The sequence below is a fragment of the Xiphophorus hellerii genome, chromosome 7 (assembly GCF_003331165.1).
Source record: "Xiphophorus hellerii strain 12219 chromosome 7, Xiphophorus_hellerii-4.1, whole genome shotgun sequence".
Lineage (NCBI taxonomy): Eukaryota > Metazoa > Chordata > Actinopteri > Cyprinodontiformes > Poeciliidae > Xiphophorus > Xiphophorus hellerii.
This window is the reverse complement of record NC_045678.1, coordinates 10,173,151-10,191,543: the sequence shown is the minus strand read 5'-3', so window position 1 is coordinate 10,191,543 and position 18,393 is coordinate 10,173,151. Positions and strand designations below refer to the sequence as shown.

At 37.9% G+C, this 18,393-nt stretch overlaps 1 protein-coding gene across 3 annotated transcripts in view; it reads right to left on the bottom strand.

Annotated features, from left to right (window-relative positions):
* The window catches only part of fgf14 (fibroblast growth factor 14), a 110,149-nt gene that overhangs the window by 11,131 nt on the left and 80,625 nt on the right, over positions 1-18,393 (bottom strand). The window lies entirely within an intron of this gene.

Here is an 18,393-nt window from a genome sequence, read left to right as displayed (position 1 = left end):
AGAAGTGCTACATTTATAACATATATTCTTTCTCTTATGTGTAACAGTTAAGAAAATGATATGTGAATTTCTTTCTGATTGCATGTTTTTATGTGATGTTAGCTTTAGATTACAGTTTTGGAAGAATACTTTAACCAAAAAGTCTAACTTTAATTAATGTTAATGAAAACATTTTGAGCAGTGTCATGAACTACACCTGGAAAACCCTTATGCTTTTCTAATGCAAAAAAATGTACTTACAATTTTCAATAGTACTAAACTGCTTCTGTCTTTCAGGCTACAAAGTACTGCTATTGGAAATCTCCACTACAGTTTACACAAAAAAGATCATTCCTGGACAACACACAGCGGTTTTTGGTTTCATTCATGACTTTCATGTAGGTAATGAAATGACATTTTGTGCCTATTTAATGTCCTTTTAGCTTTAATTCTACTGTTCAATAAAAAATGTCACAAGCACTCGGACTTTGAAGGACCTAAAAAAGGAAACAAAGCTTCACTCGCCTTAAGTTCAGAACCGTCTCCAGTCTAATTCTAGCCGACATCTAGTACTTTGGGAAAATATGGGTGACATTGAAGGAAAACAAAGTGAAGGAGACACAGCACACACTTTCACACCAGTGGAAAATCGAATCATTTCTGAGGCACCAAATGGTTGATTTTCTACCCGCTCAATCTCCCCCACCGGGCGCTCCACATCAGTGGCTCCTTAGCATGTGATTGGCCATGCTCTGAATGGAAGGGCCATAATTGACCTTGGCCATAGACAGCGTGAGGGCCAAAACGGCTCAGCCCTTCATAATCAGCACAGCAAAAAGACAGAGACGGCAATAAAGAGCAGCCACAGCAAAACACAAGGACTGGCTTTTTTTTCCTTCTTTTTTTAACACAAATTGGGGAAGATTGACCAGGGGAAAGAGCTCTTTGGAAAAAAAAATAACAAATAAAAATCTGGAAAAAAAAAAGAGCCAGATACGATTGATTAGGATCTATAATAAAAAAAGAAAGTGTGCTTTTGCAAACACTCATTAAGAGGTTCAAACAGCAAGAAATGTTAAGACGTTCAAAACTGTAAATGAAAATTAGAAAAGATTAAAATGTAGCTGAGTGGAGGCTCACATGAGGAGGGGAGGTGAAACAATATGCAGAGACTGCTCATATTCCTACTGAGGGAACCAAGAAATTGTTTATTAATGCTGCAAGCATGAAACCTATTAATCCATAGAAAAAAAAAGGTCAACCTGCAGAGAGCTGGGCGACATCGACAATGCTTCCCCACTCATATGTATAAAAGTCACGTAGACAGTGTGCAGACAATGGGAGGCTCAGCAGACCTGATTCTTCAACTCCAAGAAGGAGGAAGGGTCACCAAATAAGGGAAAATAATTTTTGAACAAGGCCTAAAGTAAGGCTTTTTGTTTTGAATAATTTCTAACCTAAATCCATACGGCATGGTTAGAAACAGACGCTAATTTAAAAATAAGAAAAATACATATCTACTCCTGCATGTTTGTGAATAAGGCAAGGAATTGTAGGGGATTCACACAACATAGTCACCTTAAATAATGATACCTTTGTGTATTCTAAGCAAAATTGAATAAAACATAAGTGATTTTTTTTAAAACAGGGAAGCAAAAAGTACTCCAATTATTTCTTAAAACTGAGTAATATAAAGCATTGACTGTTCTTAATAAATATGATATGAGTAAGAAACTTACTAGTGGCACGATGGTACACAATACAAAGGTCAACAGAACCTGACAAGATTTTAGCAATTTTTTTTGGTCCTCATTGTTTTGTTTTTACAGACAAAATAAAACTCAGTCCAGCTTTGACTAGTTCAAACCCATGATAACTTTTTGATTATTCATCAAGTTTCATTCCTATGAAAAGGAGCTTTAGTCTTTTGATGAACTTTCCCCCAATACATCTGGTAGTCTAGAGGTGTGTATTTTTTGTTTTGCAGCAAGTAGATATTAAATGTTTTAAATATAGTACTCAGCAAAGGGCCAGATTTTCTATGATGATTCTTTAAATATTAACCTAAAAGAGACGAGACCCTGTATTCTTCATTATGGGTGCATTTGTTAACTCAATGGAAAGGCGTATGTACTATTAGTTAAGAAACTGTTTAAAGTTATGATAACTAATGAGATTAGGTGGTTTATGTACAGTAGAGTCAGTGAAAATAGCTAAAATCTGCAAAAGTGTGTTTTGGAGTACAGCTAGAAGCTAATCAACACTCTCAAAGCACAGAATCGTTTAACAGCAGATGAAAGTTTGCGTTTAGTTACAATAAGTAGCATGTCACTGCACAACACAAAAGACCAAAAACCTTACTTAGAATACTTTTTTTAAGCTTTTTTTTGTTTTGTTTTACACATGAACAAAAAACAGTAACAGTTTTGAAGTATACATGTGCTAGAAGCACTTACTCTTTCAGTAAAGTTTGCCCAAAGGCAAAGACCCATTAACACTGAACCAGTACAGCTCCCCTGGCTCATAAAAAAACCATCACTCACCCTCAAATCCCCTACCCTTTTCTCAAGAAGTGCTTTAAAAAAAAAAAAAAGATGATCCTGTAACATCTAATGACCAATAAATATTGAGGTTTAAGTTAGCATGAAGCACCCTGCAGGTTGAATCGAAACAATTCAATGCCATTAAAGAAATAGATGGCAAAGAATTATTCATTTTCCAAATGCTTGTTATAGGGATACAATAAGCTGATATCCAAGATACAAATGACACATGATGTACAGTGCAGTGCAAATACACATCTGCTCTCTGAAAAGCTTTGGCATAAATCACTGCACAACATTGCACATGCCAAAAAAAGTAATACAGCGCTGAAGGAAAACATTCTGGCAAGCAAAAACAGTGTCACTCCCCACTCCTGCGTGAGCAAAGTGTCAAGTGTGTGTGTTTTGTCCACTTTGCAAGTGTTGATCTATAAACTGATGGCAGATTTGTGTCAAGACTGTAAGATTGGCTGGTCATCTTTTGTCAAATAAGCCACTAGTCGATAGTGCAACAAGCTCCTACGGATATTTTAGACAGGCAGCACGAACACCCACACAGTCTGGGCACGCTCTTGCCAATCTAAGCACACACAAAGAATGGCACACACAGAGACAGAGAGAGGCAGAGACAGAGAGAGAGAGACAATGTCTGTCCACAGAAAACTTACAGAGCTGTGAAAAAGTACTTGCTCCCTTATGGAGTTTTCCTCATCAAACAGATGTTATTATTAGACAGAGATAAATACAAAAGGCAACATTCAACTGATGATTTCATTTAATAGGAGAAAAGAGGTATCCAAAGCATGTGAAAAATAATTGCCTCCTAAGAATGGGTTGTGTCCTCTTTAGCGTTAATAACTGCCGCAAGGTTTGGTAAAACCTGGTGTCCTTCACATATCACTGTAGTGGTACTCAGGTCCACAATTCTTTGCAGAATTACTCCAATTCAGCCACATTAGAATATTCATAACTATGTACAGACTTATTGAGGTGATATTAAGGCATCTCATTTTGAAATAGATCTATTAACACATCAGTCTTTGTGGTAATAACAACAATAAAATGGTATGCCTCTAGATCACCTACAAAACAACATCTAATTTTGACATAGTCAATCCCCAATGCAAGTTAGTGCAATACTCTAACTACAACCAGTGATAAACTATACATCCATGTATAGAAGAATGTGTGTCTTCATTATTTCATGAGCACTTCTGTGAGTTTGAAACTCCATATATCTGAAGTGTTAACCGATATGCAGCTGTAAGGTCTTTGTAGTAACTGTACAATGTGACATTTATAGCAATGTCACTGGATTACAAATGGCCCATGAATTCAAAGATAATTCAGCGTCTTATGACAGGATCATGCTGCTCTATTGAGCTATGAAATAATTTATCTTGATGTCGTCAGAGCTTTATCATAGCCAACCAATTGTTCTGTCCAGGAGCTGAATTATACTAAAAGCAAAAAAAAAAGAAGAAAAACTGTCATTACAACCTCAAATAAATCCCTTATTTTGCTCAGGGATAAAAGGTTCTATTTTCATAGGAGCAGAGGCAGAGGAAAAACAGGTGCAATTTTGTCTGGCACACCTGCATTGTTCGCTCTTTCATCTTTCGTGACACCTTTGCACCGAGTGGGTGGAAAGGCACAGCGGAGGTTATGTGCACACAGCTAAAATGCAACAGAGCAAATACGGTTCTAGGTTTGGTGCAAAATTGGGCGGAAGCGCCACCTCTTATCACAAGTGCAGGAACGTTTAGATTTTACATGGTTTAACCGATGCCAAGTATGGAACCTGCGTGAATTCGGGAGGGGCCAAAAGGATTCACAGGGGTCTTGGAGCATGGCAGCGATTTATCTATGGTGTCACCAAAAGAAATGTAACACCTTATTTGATCTCCCTAAACATAAATATGCCATCTTATGCTGCTGATAATTGTTTTTATTTTTTCATCTTTTTAAAAAAAAAATCTGTTACTTTGCTAGTAATTTTTTTCTTGCAAAGGTTGTCTTGTCAAAGGTCAGATTCAGCAGGAAGGACAAATCTTAACTAGTTTTGTTTTGTTCCGCTTAGCTGTCCCGTTACATTTTGCATGTTGGTGAAGTGGTATGACGGTCGTATTACCAATTGTGAGAAATATACTGTACATGCAGGGTTTTCCCCAGTGTAACACAAGCCTGGCAGGTCGTCGGGCTTTACTTGCCCCCACTCCACCAACGTAGTTTGTTTCTTTTAAATAGCATTTTTTATACCCCACTAACAGTGAAAGCAAGGACAGATTAAGCCAGGTTTACGACTGACTCATTGAACTGGGTGCGAGGGTGCAAGCACCAATCGCACCACCCCTGCCCGTTGGCCTCACATGCTATTATTTCCAAATTAACTCAGCGTGGATCGAGGGCACAGCCTTACACTGAAAACGGTGTGTTCTGTGGAAAGAATAATTTACTGCCATCTATAGCATGTTTGTTCTTGAAAACGTGTGGGCATGAGTGAATAAAAGTTACATCCTACTGTGCAAAGGGGAAGAGGTTTGTGTGTGTACATTTGTGAATAAATGTCATAACTCATTGATGTACTTTTCTCTAATGGCAGGTATACAACTGAAGTATGTTGAGGAGAAAGGTTTGTTTCCTGCTCAGCATTGCTACCAGCTTTGTGTCACCTGTTGAAGTCTCTAAAGATGACCTGGCAAATAAGACTAAATTTAAGGAGATTGTCCCAACAGAATTGGAGAATAGAACAAACATCATTTGGCTCAAGGTTGCCGTAGGTTGTGCCTCAGACCTCAAGAGTATGAGCTGACCACAGAGGACTGAGGTGTGGCACTTGATTATTGGCTTGCACAGCATGAATTTCCTGCAACATCTGTTCCGTCCAAGAAAGAACAGCCCTCATGCTTACCCTGGAGCACAGGTGTCAAAGTCCAGTCCTCAAGGGCCTGTGTGGCCTGCGATTTTTAGATGCGTCACAGGTACAAAACACTGGAATGAAATGGTTTAATTACCTCCTCCTTGTGTAGATCAGTTCTCCAGAGCCTTGCTAAAGACCTAATTATTCTATTCAGGTGTGGTGCAGCAGAGGCACATCTAAAAGTTGCAAGACACAGGCCCTTGAGGACTGGAGTTTGACACCCCTGCCCTAAAGTCTTCCTCTGACTACATGGAAGACGGTCCTTCACCACGGTGGTCCAAACACAAAGGAACACACAGTGAGATACCCAACAATGCCTGGAAGTAGTTGACAATCCCTGTCATAACTGTACTAGGCGAAAGGTTATTTGAACTTTCTGGGCTTGTTGTTCAGAAGAAGAAGAAAAGTTTGTCTTTAGAAAATGTCAAAAAAGGCTCGTCTGTTTGAACAGTTGGTTCAGTGTTAAGAAAAGGGAAGCCTAAAACAAAAAACATAAGCAATGGACATAAGTTGTAGCTCTTGTGTTGTGATGAACATCATTTAGGATTACACAACATATGTTGAACACAACAGGACAGTAAACCCAAGTGCTCTATCTTTTACACTGGAAGTATAGGCTATAAGAAAGCAGAACTTTTTAAGGCTGCACTTAGAGAGTTGGTTCTGTGTTGAACTGTTCAGTTTCCTTTTTCTGTATTTTGTTACTCGAGTTTCTCCATTTCGATATCAAACACAGGGGCTGATTTTTAGTGAACCATAATTGCTGGGATAATATTAAAGTATACATTTGAAATATGTTGTACTCGCAGCAACATTTTCTTTTTTGTGAAGAACATTGTGGGCAGTAATAGTTATTAAGATATTTAAATAATAATATCAATAATTAATAAACATATTTGTGTAAAGAAAATATTTTTTCCCTTGCATGCTCATTAGAAATACAAAAAAAAAAAAAAAACTGCAATATTTTTAGAAGAGTCGTGTCGTCTGTGTCACAAGACGACACAGAAATACCCACACAGAAATCTGTCACATACTAATATGAACGCATATTACTATGCTAATACGAAGGGGCAATTTTGAGAGAAGAAATAAGAGAATAAATTTAGAATGTGGAAGGAAACTGGAATGCCTAAATATAAGTCACACATTCACACGCACAATATTCTGAGCAGAGCCGTTCTGCAGTGAGGCTACAGTATTGAAAACTTTTGCAACTTAAAACCTTTATAAAAGAAAATATGCTTTCCTTTGAGAAACACACAAAATTAAAAACAGATAAGATTTAATCAGACCTGGCAAAACTAAATGCTTAATCACGACATAGACATTGTAACATGTGCCTAATAATGGATGTCCATAAAATTAGATGTAAAAACAGCACTATTATATAATAACATGCAACGGCTTGACCAAAAAACTGGATTTTTGAGCCGTTTTAAGCCTTTTGCTTTGATGTATAGTAAAACTAAGCTTTTTGGCAGCAGAGAGCCCTCTTTTTGCTTTGATATTTTTAAAAGTTTCACTGCAGAGGAACCATTTCACAACATAAATCTCTCCTGAAGCCTCTCTGACAAGCTGCCAGAGCCCTCATCCCATGCATCTGCGGATGACAGCCGAGGATTCCCCAACACACTGTGTCTCTTGTTGAAAGGCTAAGTGAGTCAACCAGTCAGCCAGAAAGAAACCACGAAACCAACTGGCCTGCCCATCAGGAGTTCAGCAAGAAGCCAAATCCTGTCAATCAATACCTTAGAGAGCTTCATTCTGAAATGCCATAGAACTGACTTTAAACAGTTCTGAATAAAAGATGTAGAGAGACAGTGGAGTGATGGAGGTGCCGGGGTATTGCTCTAATTGGCATACTGGTTATCTATTGAGCTCCTGCTCCGATGCATTTTTTTAAACTGATGATTCATATGTGTCAATATATGAAGATGTGTTAATGCTTAAAAATCATTACATTTTAATATCATTATATTCTCCTTTCCAAACTAAGAGTAGGCACCAAAAAGTATCTAATATTTTGGTTTAGCTTTCTATTCAGTTGCTAGTTGTATTTTTTGCTTGTTTTGCACTGGGAAACATGTTGTACTGCAGCATAAACAAGCCTAAATAGACTTGTGGCTGGTGTTTAATTTACAATGAGAAACAAAAATACATACTGAGAGTAATTTGCCCTTTTCCTCCTTCAAATAGCTTATTAATTACTTTGAGTTTGTTCCACCACATTTTGCTCTTAGCAAGCTTGCTGCATAGACTCCGGTATGTAAGCACAATATGGTGCAATAAACAGTGAAAAGAACAGACCATTGGACCTATATACACTGTGAAGCTCGACTCGTGAGAATTGTTTGATCTTTGTACAAACAAACTCGATCATGATTCCTGTTGTTACATTGACACACACACAGTTAGAGGCAGGTTTAGCTATGTTCTAAGTCACAGGGGTGCCCAAAGTCGGTCCTGGAGAGCCGGCATCCTGCATGTTTAAGTTCTCGCCTTGGTTTAACACACCTGGATCAAATGATGGCTCGGTAGAAGGCCTAAGAAGAACATTGACATGCTGAAAATGTCGTTGGTACTATCAGGGAGAGAACTGAAGTGTGCAGGATGCCGGCCCTCGAGGATCGACTTTGGGCACCCTGCTCTAAGGGAATGAATTTTCATTCCCTTATTAAAGCCGTCCTCTAACAATTCTCACTGTATTGATTTTTTTTAACTTTCATTTCATAGATGGAAACTGCAAAAGGAAAGGAGGGGTAAAGCGAGAGCCGCGGCTGTTACACGTACAGGCAAGTTGATCACTGAGGGGCTTTTCTGTCACAGTAAAAGCCTTCGTCTTTTCTCACAGCGTGTTGTATGCATCCACTGGGAAGAAATTGGACATGAGTTATATTTGCAAACTCAGTCACAATAAAGTCAGGACTGTTAAGAAAACCTTAATTATTTTTATGAATAAATTTGTGACCCTACTATTACAAGATCCTTCTTTCAGTTTTCCAATATGCTTTACTTCTTTTGATCCTAGTGTGTGAGTGGGGTTTATGTCAGTGTAAATCCTTCTTTTATAGCAGGCAGGCCACGCCCTTTTTTGTTGAAGGGCGTGTCTTGCTAATTGCTAACAGGAGACCTGTGGGTGATTTCCTCATCAAGACTGCTGAATATTTAACACCTACTAGTTTCAATACTGCATATTTTATATATATATATATATATATATATATATATATATATATATATATATATAAATAAAATGAGAGCATTATGGAACTAGTTATATCAAAGACAAAAACATAAAATACAATATTTTTTTCCCTATTTAGTCTGGCTCCTAATCCCATGTTTTATGAAAAATCACACAAAACCACCCAATGGAAATGTTTCTGAGTTTAATTTCATTTTGAGTGTAAAAGATTTCATAAGCTTAGTCAAATTTTAAATTTAAAGAGCATACCTGCTTAAGATGAAGGCTACTTATACAATTGATCCACTAGCATGCATTCTCTGTTTAGTTTGCAAATGATAAATATTGTTTAATACCGAGCTCCTCCTCCGCTCTCATTTGCACATAACACAGCTCTTGAGACAACAAGCACGAGTGCGCCATTTGTATTTGCATGGTGCTTGACATTTACACACTGGGAAACCAATTAGGCCAGAACTGGGGTCATTAATTCGACGAACAGGCTAGCCATGTTTGCTCTGATAACTACTGCAATGAGCATTCACAGAGAAGTAGTAACAACGCCATCTGTATTTATATACTGACATGTCCTCTATGGTGTCTTCCACTAAAACAAACATGAAAACCAGAATTTGCAATTTTGAGGGTCTACGAGTGCTTGCGATTCAAGCATAGGTTTTCCTTTGAAACATTTCATTTATTTTCCATCTGGCTTCTCTAGATTTTTATTTTTAACTGTCCTTTTGGATACTGTCAACCATAAACCATCAGTACAGATTAGAAACGCAACATAATGTATGAGTAAAAGTTTCCGTAGATAATGGGAGCGCTGGCCCAATTCTAAAATGTCCAGGATTCTGTTCTGTTGGATGGATTCCAAACAAGGACCGATGGCCGCTCAAGGAGGATTATTGGACTTTTGAGCTGAAGCTGTTCCAAAACAACGACATGAGCTTTCATCATATTTGCCTGAAAATGTAGTTCTGAAAAACAAATGCATTGAAAACATCAAGAATAATCACTCATCTGCATTTATTGGAATTCTGTTCTTACAACATCATAAACAAAAAGCAAGGACAAAACAAAGAACTGTGAGTTTTCATGGAGGCAAAACTTGTATTGTATATTTATGTCCAAAGACATTCAAAACCCCGGCGGATTGGCAGAAGGTAATATTTTAAATTGACCAAGTTACTACTGAATAGATGTACAAAAAAAAAAAAAAAAAAAAAGTCTTTGAGTCACCGAAATCGAGTTCCAGCTAAAATCTGGTTGGGAAACGTGTGGAGGGAGGTAAATACAAGGTGATGGCAGGGAGGCCTTCCCACTTTGAAGACTCATGATCAAAAGATTAACACTAAAAATACCAGTAAAAAAATACAAAAAGCAGGTCAGCATTATTTCTCAAACATGAGAGCAACACTGGCCATAAAAATGTCCATGTATTGCCATCGCCATGTGTAAATGCAACTAGAGTTAAGGAAGATAAACTCTTCCTTAACATCACGACTAAGGAAAGCTGATTTCTTGTCCACAGGTTTATTGATACTAAAGTGTGAAACTAAAACACACAGAAAAAGGATACATTACTTTTTCAGTCTCTCTCATAAACATGTACACATAAGCTTAATGCAAATGAATGATATAATGTTCCACATGAATTATCAAGCCTATAATACGTAATGATTTTCAATATGTATGAGCATTAACTAACTTATGGCATTGCAGTAGCTTGATATCATAAATTAACAAAGGTTGTACAAAGTTGCAGTAAGCATTTAAAAATACTTGAAATCAAACTTGACTGGACACATGGACAACAGACTAGCTTTCTGGTTGAGGTCACATGACACGTAGCTGGGCTCTGTCTCTTAAAGCGACAGATACCACATACAGATAAACCCTCTAAAACACTCACAGTCCCCACTGATTATTGAGAAAAGGAAAAAATAAATAAATATGCAGAATTTGTGAACGTCATTTTTTAATATCAAATACATAAAAATTTATAAATTAGGTTTTAAAACACATGCATTGTTAGGAGATGTTTGTCTGATTTTCTAAATCAAAATCAAACATATCAGTTGAATTAAAATTAAAATCTAATTTTGCCAGGGGTCTGAATACTTTTAGACTTGGCTGTAGGCATTTCAAAATAAACAGAGAATAATCTGGAAGAGCATGAGAAAAAAAATCATCATGTGTACAATCATCATGCATGCTTAACTATCAAGAATTTTATCACTGACATTTAAAGAATCTTTGGGGAAGTGTAAAGTTTGAATTTAAAAGCACTTTCATGAGACGGATGATGCAATTAAGGATAAGCTGTTTTATCCAAAGAAGACAATGTCAAGAAAGTCAGTGATAGAGTTACACTGTTTGGTGCTATTTAAGATTAGATCATTTTATTCTGTTTTTTTTGTTTGTTTGTTTTGTTTTTTTACATTCAAAAAGCCAGATATTTTATCCATTTAAAGGAAGTGTTATTTCATTAATTTATAACTCTTTGGTGCCTTTGGTTTTCAGCTGAGGGGCTACATCTTCAGTTCACTCTGACTTCAGCATAATGTCATTTTTGGTGTTTTAGATAAGTTTTAAAATCCAGTCACAAGCACACCACGGAGGAGCAAGACGAGGCAGCATAAACTATGGTCAATATACACGACTTTTTCAGGAGTCAATATTTGGTCGGCTGCTAAATACAAGTTAGAGGGCAAACTTACCCACAGTACAACAGTTCTCCCAGATTTAAACGGGAGCCCACACTCGCCAAAGATCCTTCTGTACATCATTAACATCGCTTGGTTGTGGGAGTCCTTGTGTCTGCTAGAACCATCCACCCAGCTACAATGTGCTGCTCTTTTTCTGAGTGTCAGTTCCTGTGCTGCCATAACTAGTGTGTCTGTATTGCCTTTTAATCCAGCTACTCCAGGCGATCAGTCACATCTTCAATCTGTCTGTGGTATATGCCATGCAAGGGCTTGTATTTCTCCTGAAAATTTGGTCCAAACCCTAAAAAAGTACCAGCGTGTTACATGGTTGACACATTCGATAAGTCGTAGCTAGTAATCAGTAATAGATTGCTGAAATAATGAAAATGTTATTTAGTGTTGTGACAAAGATCCAGATGACTGTGTCAACTGGAAAACCACAACACAGCCCATTTGATGAAGTAGGATTCTCTTCATGATATTAGCATATCCACAGATGACTGATGTAGAAGTAGATATGATCAATAAAAGTATTAGTGTCTTTTCCCCAGCTTGTCAATAGTAGCTCAGGGCCTTTGATGCCAGACTTGAATTACCCTGCCATGATACAAAAAATAATTACATGATGGAGACTGCTTTTAGAATAAATAATGAGAGACAAATGGGGGCAACAAGAAGAGATCGCCTGCATGCTTCACTGATTATAATAACCACAGCAGGGCTTTCCCTGCCAAACACACCTTAGAAATCTCTCTCTGTTTTCTTCTTCCCCGCTAATATTCAGTGCACTATTTATGTTTTGTTCAGGCTCCTGCTTTTTCATTAACTGTCTGCACCATATATTCCATGGATTTCCCAAAGCATTCTTGCAGCATCCTGCAACTATCTGTGTGTTTTTGGGCAACCCATTTTAAAGGATTATTTCTGTTGGATGAGGGGCATTCGATTTGAACTGCCGATGGATCAATATTTGGCTAATTTCCAGCATGGTTAGAAACCTGGCATTCAGTGGGTTGAAAAAGACAGCTAGAACATGCTTCTACAAAGGAAGCAGAGGAGAAAATTCTGGGAGGTTCAATCTCTCAGAACTGCTAGGAGACAAGTTTCTAAATTTATGCAATGATGGTCCTTAAGCAGAGAATGCTGGTCAAGAAATAAAATATTTGTAAACTACTCCAAGATATTGTTGTACATCATTACACTTTACCTGATACAGAAATAACAGACGGTTGGAGCAGATTTACAATACACTTATTGAAAGGGTCACTCTGTAAAAGCATCTGGATCTATTTCTGCTTCTTTTCTTTTTTTATTATTTAGAACATAATAAAGGTGGGTTTGGATCAAGAAAGGGACCCTCTTGTAAAAAGTAGAACTCACAGCTAATCTATATTCAGTTTTCAATAGCCATATAGTAAATAGGGAGAAAATAATAAAGCTGTAGGTGCAGCTAACAGATCCATTCTTGGCTGCTGATCTCCACGTTAACGTTGGGTACTGAGCTTGCAAATAGACCGTGCCATTACTTTGACAGCTTCCCAATAAGTGATTGTCATCTCCAAGTACAAGTCTTTTAGTCAGTGATTATTTTGTTGTCAGACTAACATTTGAAATTAATTTCAAAGCTGCGGTTATTGTTACAGCCATATCGTTATGAATTTTGACAGATCTTCACTCTTGAAATCAATAACTTCTGAACAGACCATTATTAAAAAAACAAAAAGCAACCTCCTTTGCTCCGTTTCAGTATTGCATGTCCCATATGCTTCAGTGTTATTTTGAACTAAACAATGCATGTTATGAGCTTGATGCATTGTCAGGGAATCCCTGCAAAGCAACTCAAGAATAGAACTTCACAAACATTTGTTTTTACCCAACCTGCTGAATTACATCAACAGTAACAAATCTGCAATAAATGTCAAATGAGATCACGGGAATGCAATGGGCCATACAGTCATGTTATTGAATTATAGCCAGATGTTGCAATTGGTATATGGTCTCCAAATCTCTGTGACCCATTCAATGTTGTGTTGACCTCTGTTTCAGTGATAATCCATTAGGGATCAGCAATATAGGCTTAACATTGTCGACAAAGACTCCATCTAAGCACCCACAGCTCCAAACACAACTTTCCTCCACATAGGTCTGTGACGAAATTAAATTTGATAATGAAAAGTAATAAAAATCCAACAGTGTTTTTGGTAAAAACGCAACACTCCATTAAGCCTGTCAAAAACAATCGCTGTTCTAAAAATCTAACTTGCCCATTATCAAAAAGGCTACTTCATTGTAGCAGTTCAATTTAAAAGTGCAAGTGTGCTGATGCACAGGTCACAATAATTGATGTCATCTTTTAAATATAAAAATTTAAAATCTCATTCTTGAAATATAATATCTTATGGTTTGAATGTTTTTCCAAGAAGTGACAGACATTGATGCTGATTTTGTGTTTAAATCTGCTAACAAACACAACTATATACAAGTCACACCAGGTAAAAATCCATCCAGTTATCAAAAGATTCATCTAAGAAATATCCGTAAAATGACTCATTCATGTAGTCGATAATAAATATGCGTCATGTAAACCAGTGACTCAGAAAGCAGCTGCACTCTCCAACTCTTAATTTGCCCAGAATAACCTGGGGAATAGCAGAGAGGTTTAGAGAACTGACATTAATAGACGTTAAGCTATTGACCTGGAAAGAGATGGAGGACGTATTAGCAGTGTTGTGTATCATGATTTATAGTTCAGGGTTGCCCAATTCCCTCTGGTAAAGTCAAACACACTGAGGAGGCGACTCCCTGTTTGAGGGAGGGTATCTGCAGTCAAGTAAAACATCAGGGTAACTGTTTAATTGCTTGAACGCAACTCTCTTCTGAATTGGTAGGATTTCACAAAGACGTGAAAGATTTTACTGGATAACACTAAAAGAAACCCACAAAGCCATTTTCATGTGAAAAAATATAAATGGATAAAAAATTATGTTACATGACAGAACGACCAGTTATTTATATGCTTGTCTCATCTCAGCCCTGAACTGCATTTCCAGGGTTAAGCTTTGATGCCTTCCTTCAACCTATTTATTCATTAAAACATGAAGCGATTCTTCGTGCCCTCATGACCACTTCGCTTCCTGACACTGCACTGAAGAGAGCAACACTTTAAAAATAATGAGGCAGCCCACTAAGCCTCAGCCTGACTGTTGCTAGTCACAGCCTAACTTCTATGCAATGAATTTATACAGCTACAGTTCTGGTATTTATTTATTTTACTTTATCCAAATGATACCTATTTAAGGTCCCTTGATTTACGCAGCTGTTTTGGCTCAATATATAATAAGTGTGTATTGGATGTTTCTGGTCAGCTCACATCTGGTGACCAGTAAAGTCTACGTAAGTACTTTTTCAAGTTATTTTCTGTCCAATAGATCACCTAGTGCAATTATTGTTTATCTTAATGAACTATGTCAAATGATTGACAATTCAGGAAATAAGATATATTTTGTGGATGATTTTAATGAACTGGTTTCCTGTAGATTGCCAGTGTAAGAGGCAACTTTTAAAGGTAGAAAATGCACGTGGATTACGACGAGTTATAAATTGGCCTACTTGAATATTAATAGCTGTGGTGAACTAAATGTAAAGACTTGTAAGTATCAGTGGGACAAGTTAGGGGCTGTAAATCAGTGTTGTAGTACTCGAGACCGGTCTTAAAATAAATCCCTCAAATCATTAACAAACTTGTCCTGTGTCACTTGCAGTATTGCCCTTTAGTGTGGTCCAGTGCTTCAGAAAGACATTTAATGAAACTACAGTCAGTCCAAAATAGGGCAGCTTGTCTTGCTTTGAATTGATACAAGTACACAAATATTATCAGGATGCATAAAGCATTAGGTTGGTCCTTGGTTGGAAATAAGGTCGAAATTGAGCGGGAAAGGAAAGGAAATCTTCCTTTTAAAAATGCTCAACACCAAAATATGTCACATAAAAAAAACTGCTAACAATAAAAGCTTGAGCAAGCTTCTCAATGATCGGGAACTTTGTTTACTTTTCTTTCATCTGTCACTAACAACTCCAATGATGTAACGACTGTCAGCGTTTTGATTTTTAGCTTTCATGTCCGCTCCACCTCTCCCCGCAGCGCCATTTTTGTTGCTTTAACAACAATGAGCGAAGTTCGTTTCATATACTTCCTAAAGTATATCTGATTCAGGATGCGGAGTAATAACCACCTTCAACTCTCGCTTCCACTGATTCATTTAATGTTTACGAGTTAGCAGATGGGACTAGCTGCAGCTAGCTGGCTTCTCTATGTTTGAGTAGCTGTCGTGTTCTTGCGCCTCCAGTCAACTGGGTGCTGACAAAATGGTCAGGAATTATTTCTCCCGTTTCATACATCTCGGTGGCCCTGAACCTTGCACTAAGCTTCGAGTTATTTATTTATTTTTTGGGAAGCAGTCAGTGCTTCAGAAAGTTTTTTTTTTGTTTTTTTTCTGCCATGCACTGCTTCATTCTTTCACATGAAGCTCCTTGGAGCCTTCGTAGATTCTGGATTGAGCACAGCAGGATGTGGATGCCTTCAGTCCTCCGCGTCCATGCACTAACTATGAAACGGCCCTTAACAAGTGAAACTAACACCCGCTGCACTTCTCCCAATTGGTCCTCTGAAGGATTCCACTCAAATGATGCAGCGAGTCAATTTGACAAACATGAAAGGTAGCGCTAACAAGTGCAAGCTCCTGATAAAGAAAGTCTGCAGTGAGACACCGGGGCGGAGTGAAGGAATGGGGAAGTGGTTCTAAAGAACTCAGTCAACCATAAAATGCCGAACATTTACACAAGAGAGATGGCAGGAGTCCGTATTAGCAGCCCTGCAAAAGAAGATTATCACCAGGGAGTTGCATTCTCTAATGCCACAATTTCATCATGTGTAGCAAAATAGAATATCCACCACTTCCTTGTTAGCTCGTAGGGTTTTCATACAGGCGTCCCGACTGAATAAATGAGGTTTTTTACTTTTTATCTCATTTACTGTTGTCTGCTTTTTTGCATTACGAGCTATATTACAGTTATCAAGGGACTTTTGTACATCCTGTCTCAGCTACCTCATTCAACAAGGCGGGAATAACTCCTTTTATTAGATTTCAGAAGAAATGCCTGATCCTGGGAGCAGCCTAGAAAAGAAATTAGCCTGGACTTTACTGGTTCCGACAAAAAAGGGAGCAGATTGAAAAGAAGTGAGATGATTGAACTCCCCTTTATTCTGTGGTGTGTCCTTTGTGCCAGACTGCACTGTCACTTTGATCCTATCTCTGTCATTTGAGCCTCATTCGGAGCCTTGGGTGCCTCGCACAAAGGATTATGATGCACCAGCAGAGGCCTTGAATGGGTCTCGAGTGGAATTCTCCTCTTGCCTCACTTCAAGTGTCACTCATTATCAAAGTACATCACTGAAGGGAAAGACTTGGGAATATATGTAATACTGAAACAGAATAAGCCGGCCAATTGAATTTCGATGAGTGAAAATGAACTGGCTTTTAAGAAACAGGGAGACAGATTATTTTATTGCTGTAAAATATGTTATTTGTTTTTTGGCCACGTCCCTGGATAATTCTAGATTATTATGCCATCAAAAACATCCAAGCCAGTTTTTTAACATGGGAGTGAACAAAAATCCAATACCTTCAAATGGCTAGAAAAAGGTCGACTGTCAGTTTTATTCCTGTGAAGGGATAGAGTGATAATGGGCAGAGCAGTTGAACCCTGCTTACAGGGCAGAATGGAGGATGCAGGAAGACGGAGGAGGTGGAAATGGAGGAGGATGAGCAGCATCTTGCAAGGCTGCCATTACTGGAGTAATTTGCACACCAGGGAGCAAAAGAGAGACCTTTGAGTGGGTGGTTAGGAGAGTTGATGTCTGATCACTACCTCCATTAGCAGGGGGGAAACAAATTGTGCAAGATGTACAAGGACTACTTGTGGAGAAGAGACAGGCCTAGGAAATGTAATATTCCAACTAGGAAAAGTAGAAAGGCACCTCTTAACGGCTCATGATGGGCTAATTATGAAAGGTTACAGGAGAAAAACAGTATGATCAAAGGCTGATCCAGTAAAAAAATACTTTTGTTTAAAGAGCAAAGTTTAGACCACTAAGCAATTAGCGAAGAGATATTCTTTTTAATCTACCAACCTGTGTCAGTGAACTTTGTTAAGAAAAATTTTGAAACGAGTCATGATTATCTTACTAAGCTTTCCATTCTTTAAAGTACAACATGAAGTTGGTTGTTGGGAAATGACTTACAATTTTGAAAAATCCAGTCAGTTGTGATCTTGATACAGCAGAAGCACCATCTATTAAGTTTTGAAAGCTAATGCTGTCTTGAAACAAAATTTGGGGCGAGCCATAAGAGCTAGCATGTCTGCTGGTATAAATATCTCACTGTAATAACTGTTCACTAGTATCCAACTACTACTTGTGTGCAGCAACATAGTACCTTTAAATATTGCATAATCCATTAATTTAACACCCCTGTTGCACAATTCTTGAATAATCCACAGAATTCTGGGTCAATCATTTTCAAACGAATTTCATTTCATGCTTTAAATCGAGCAGTGATTGCATTTTAGAGAATTTCTTTGGGGTGCATGGTACATTAAAAGAAGAACTTCCTCTTAAGCCCCTACAGTAATGAATGAGGAATAAGATGGCCATGCCCGGTCTGTGCTCTGAGAATTAGGAACATAACGTCTACAGAGGGAAGAGGAGACAGTTGTTCTGATGGATTCTCCTGTCTAAAAGAAGAGCACTACTCCCAGTGTTCCTCCCGCTGATTGATTTGTACGACTGCTGTAGGACAGAGTAAAGTGCCAAGCAAAGAAGCTCTATCCCTGCTGGGTGAGGTCTTATTACTCCCCCGGCTGGGAAGCTTACTGAATCCTAGTTGAAGAGAAATAGTCAATTAATGCAGACTATAAAGCAAAAAAAAAAAAAAAATAGAGGCTGCACCAAAACCCGAACAAAATATTGCCTCCACTTCCATGGTGTTTTTG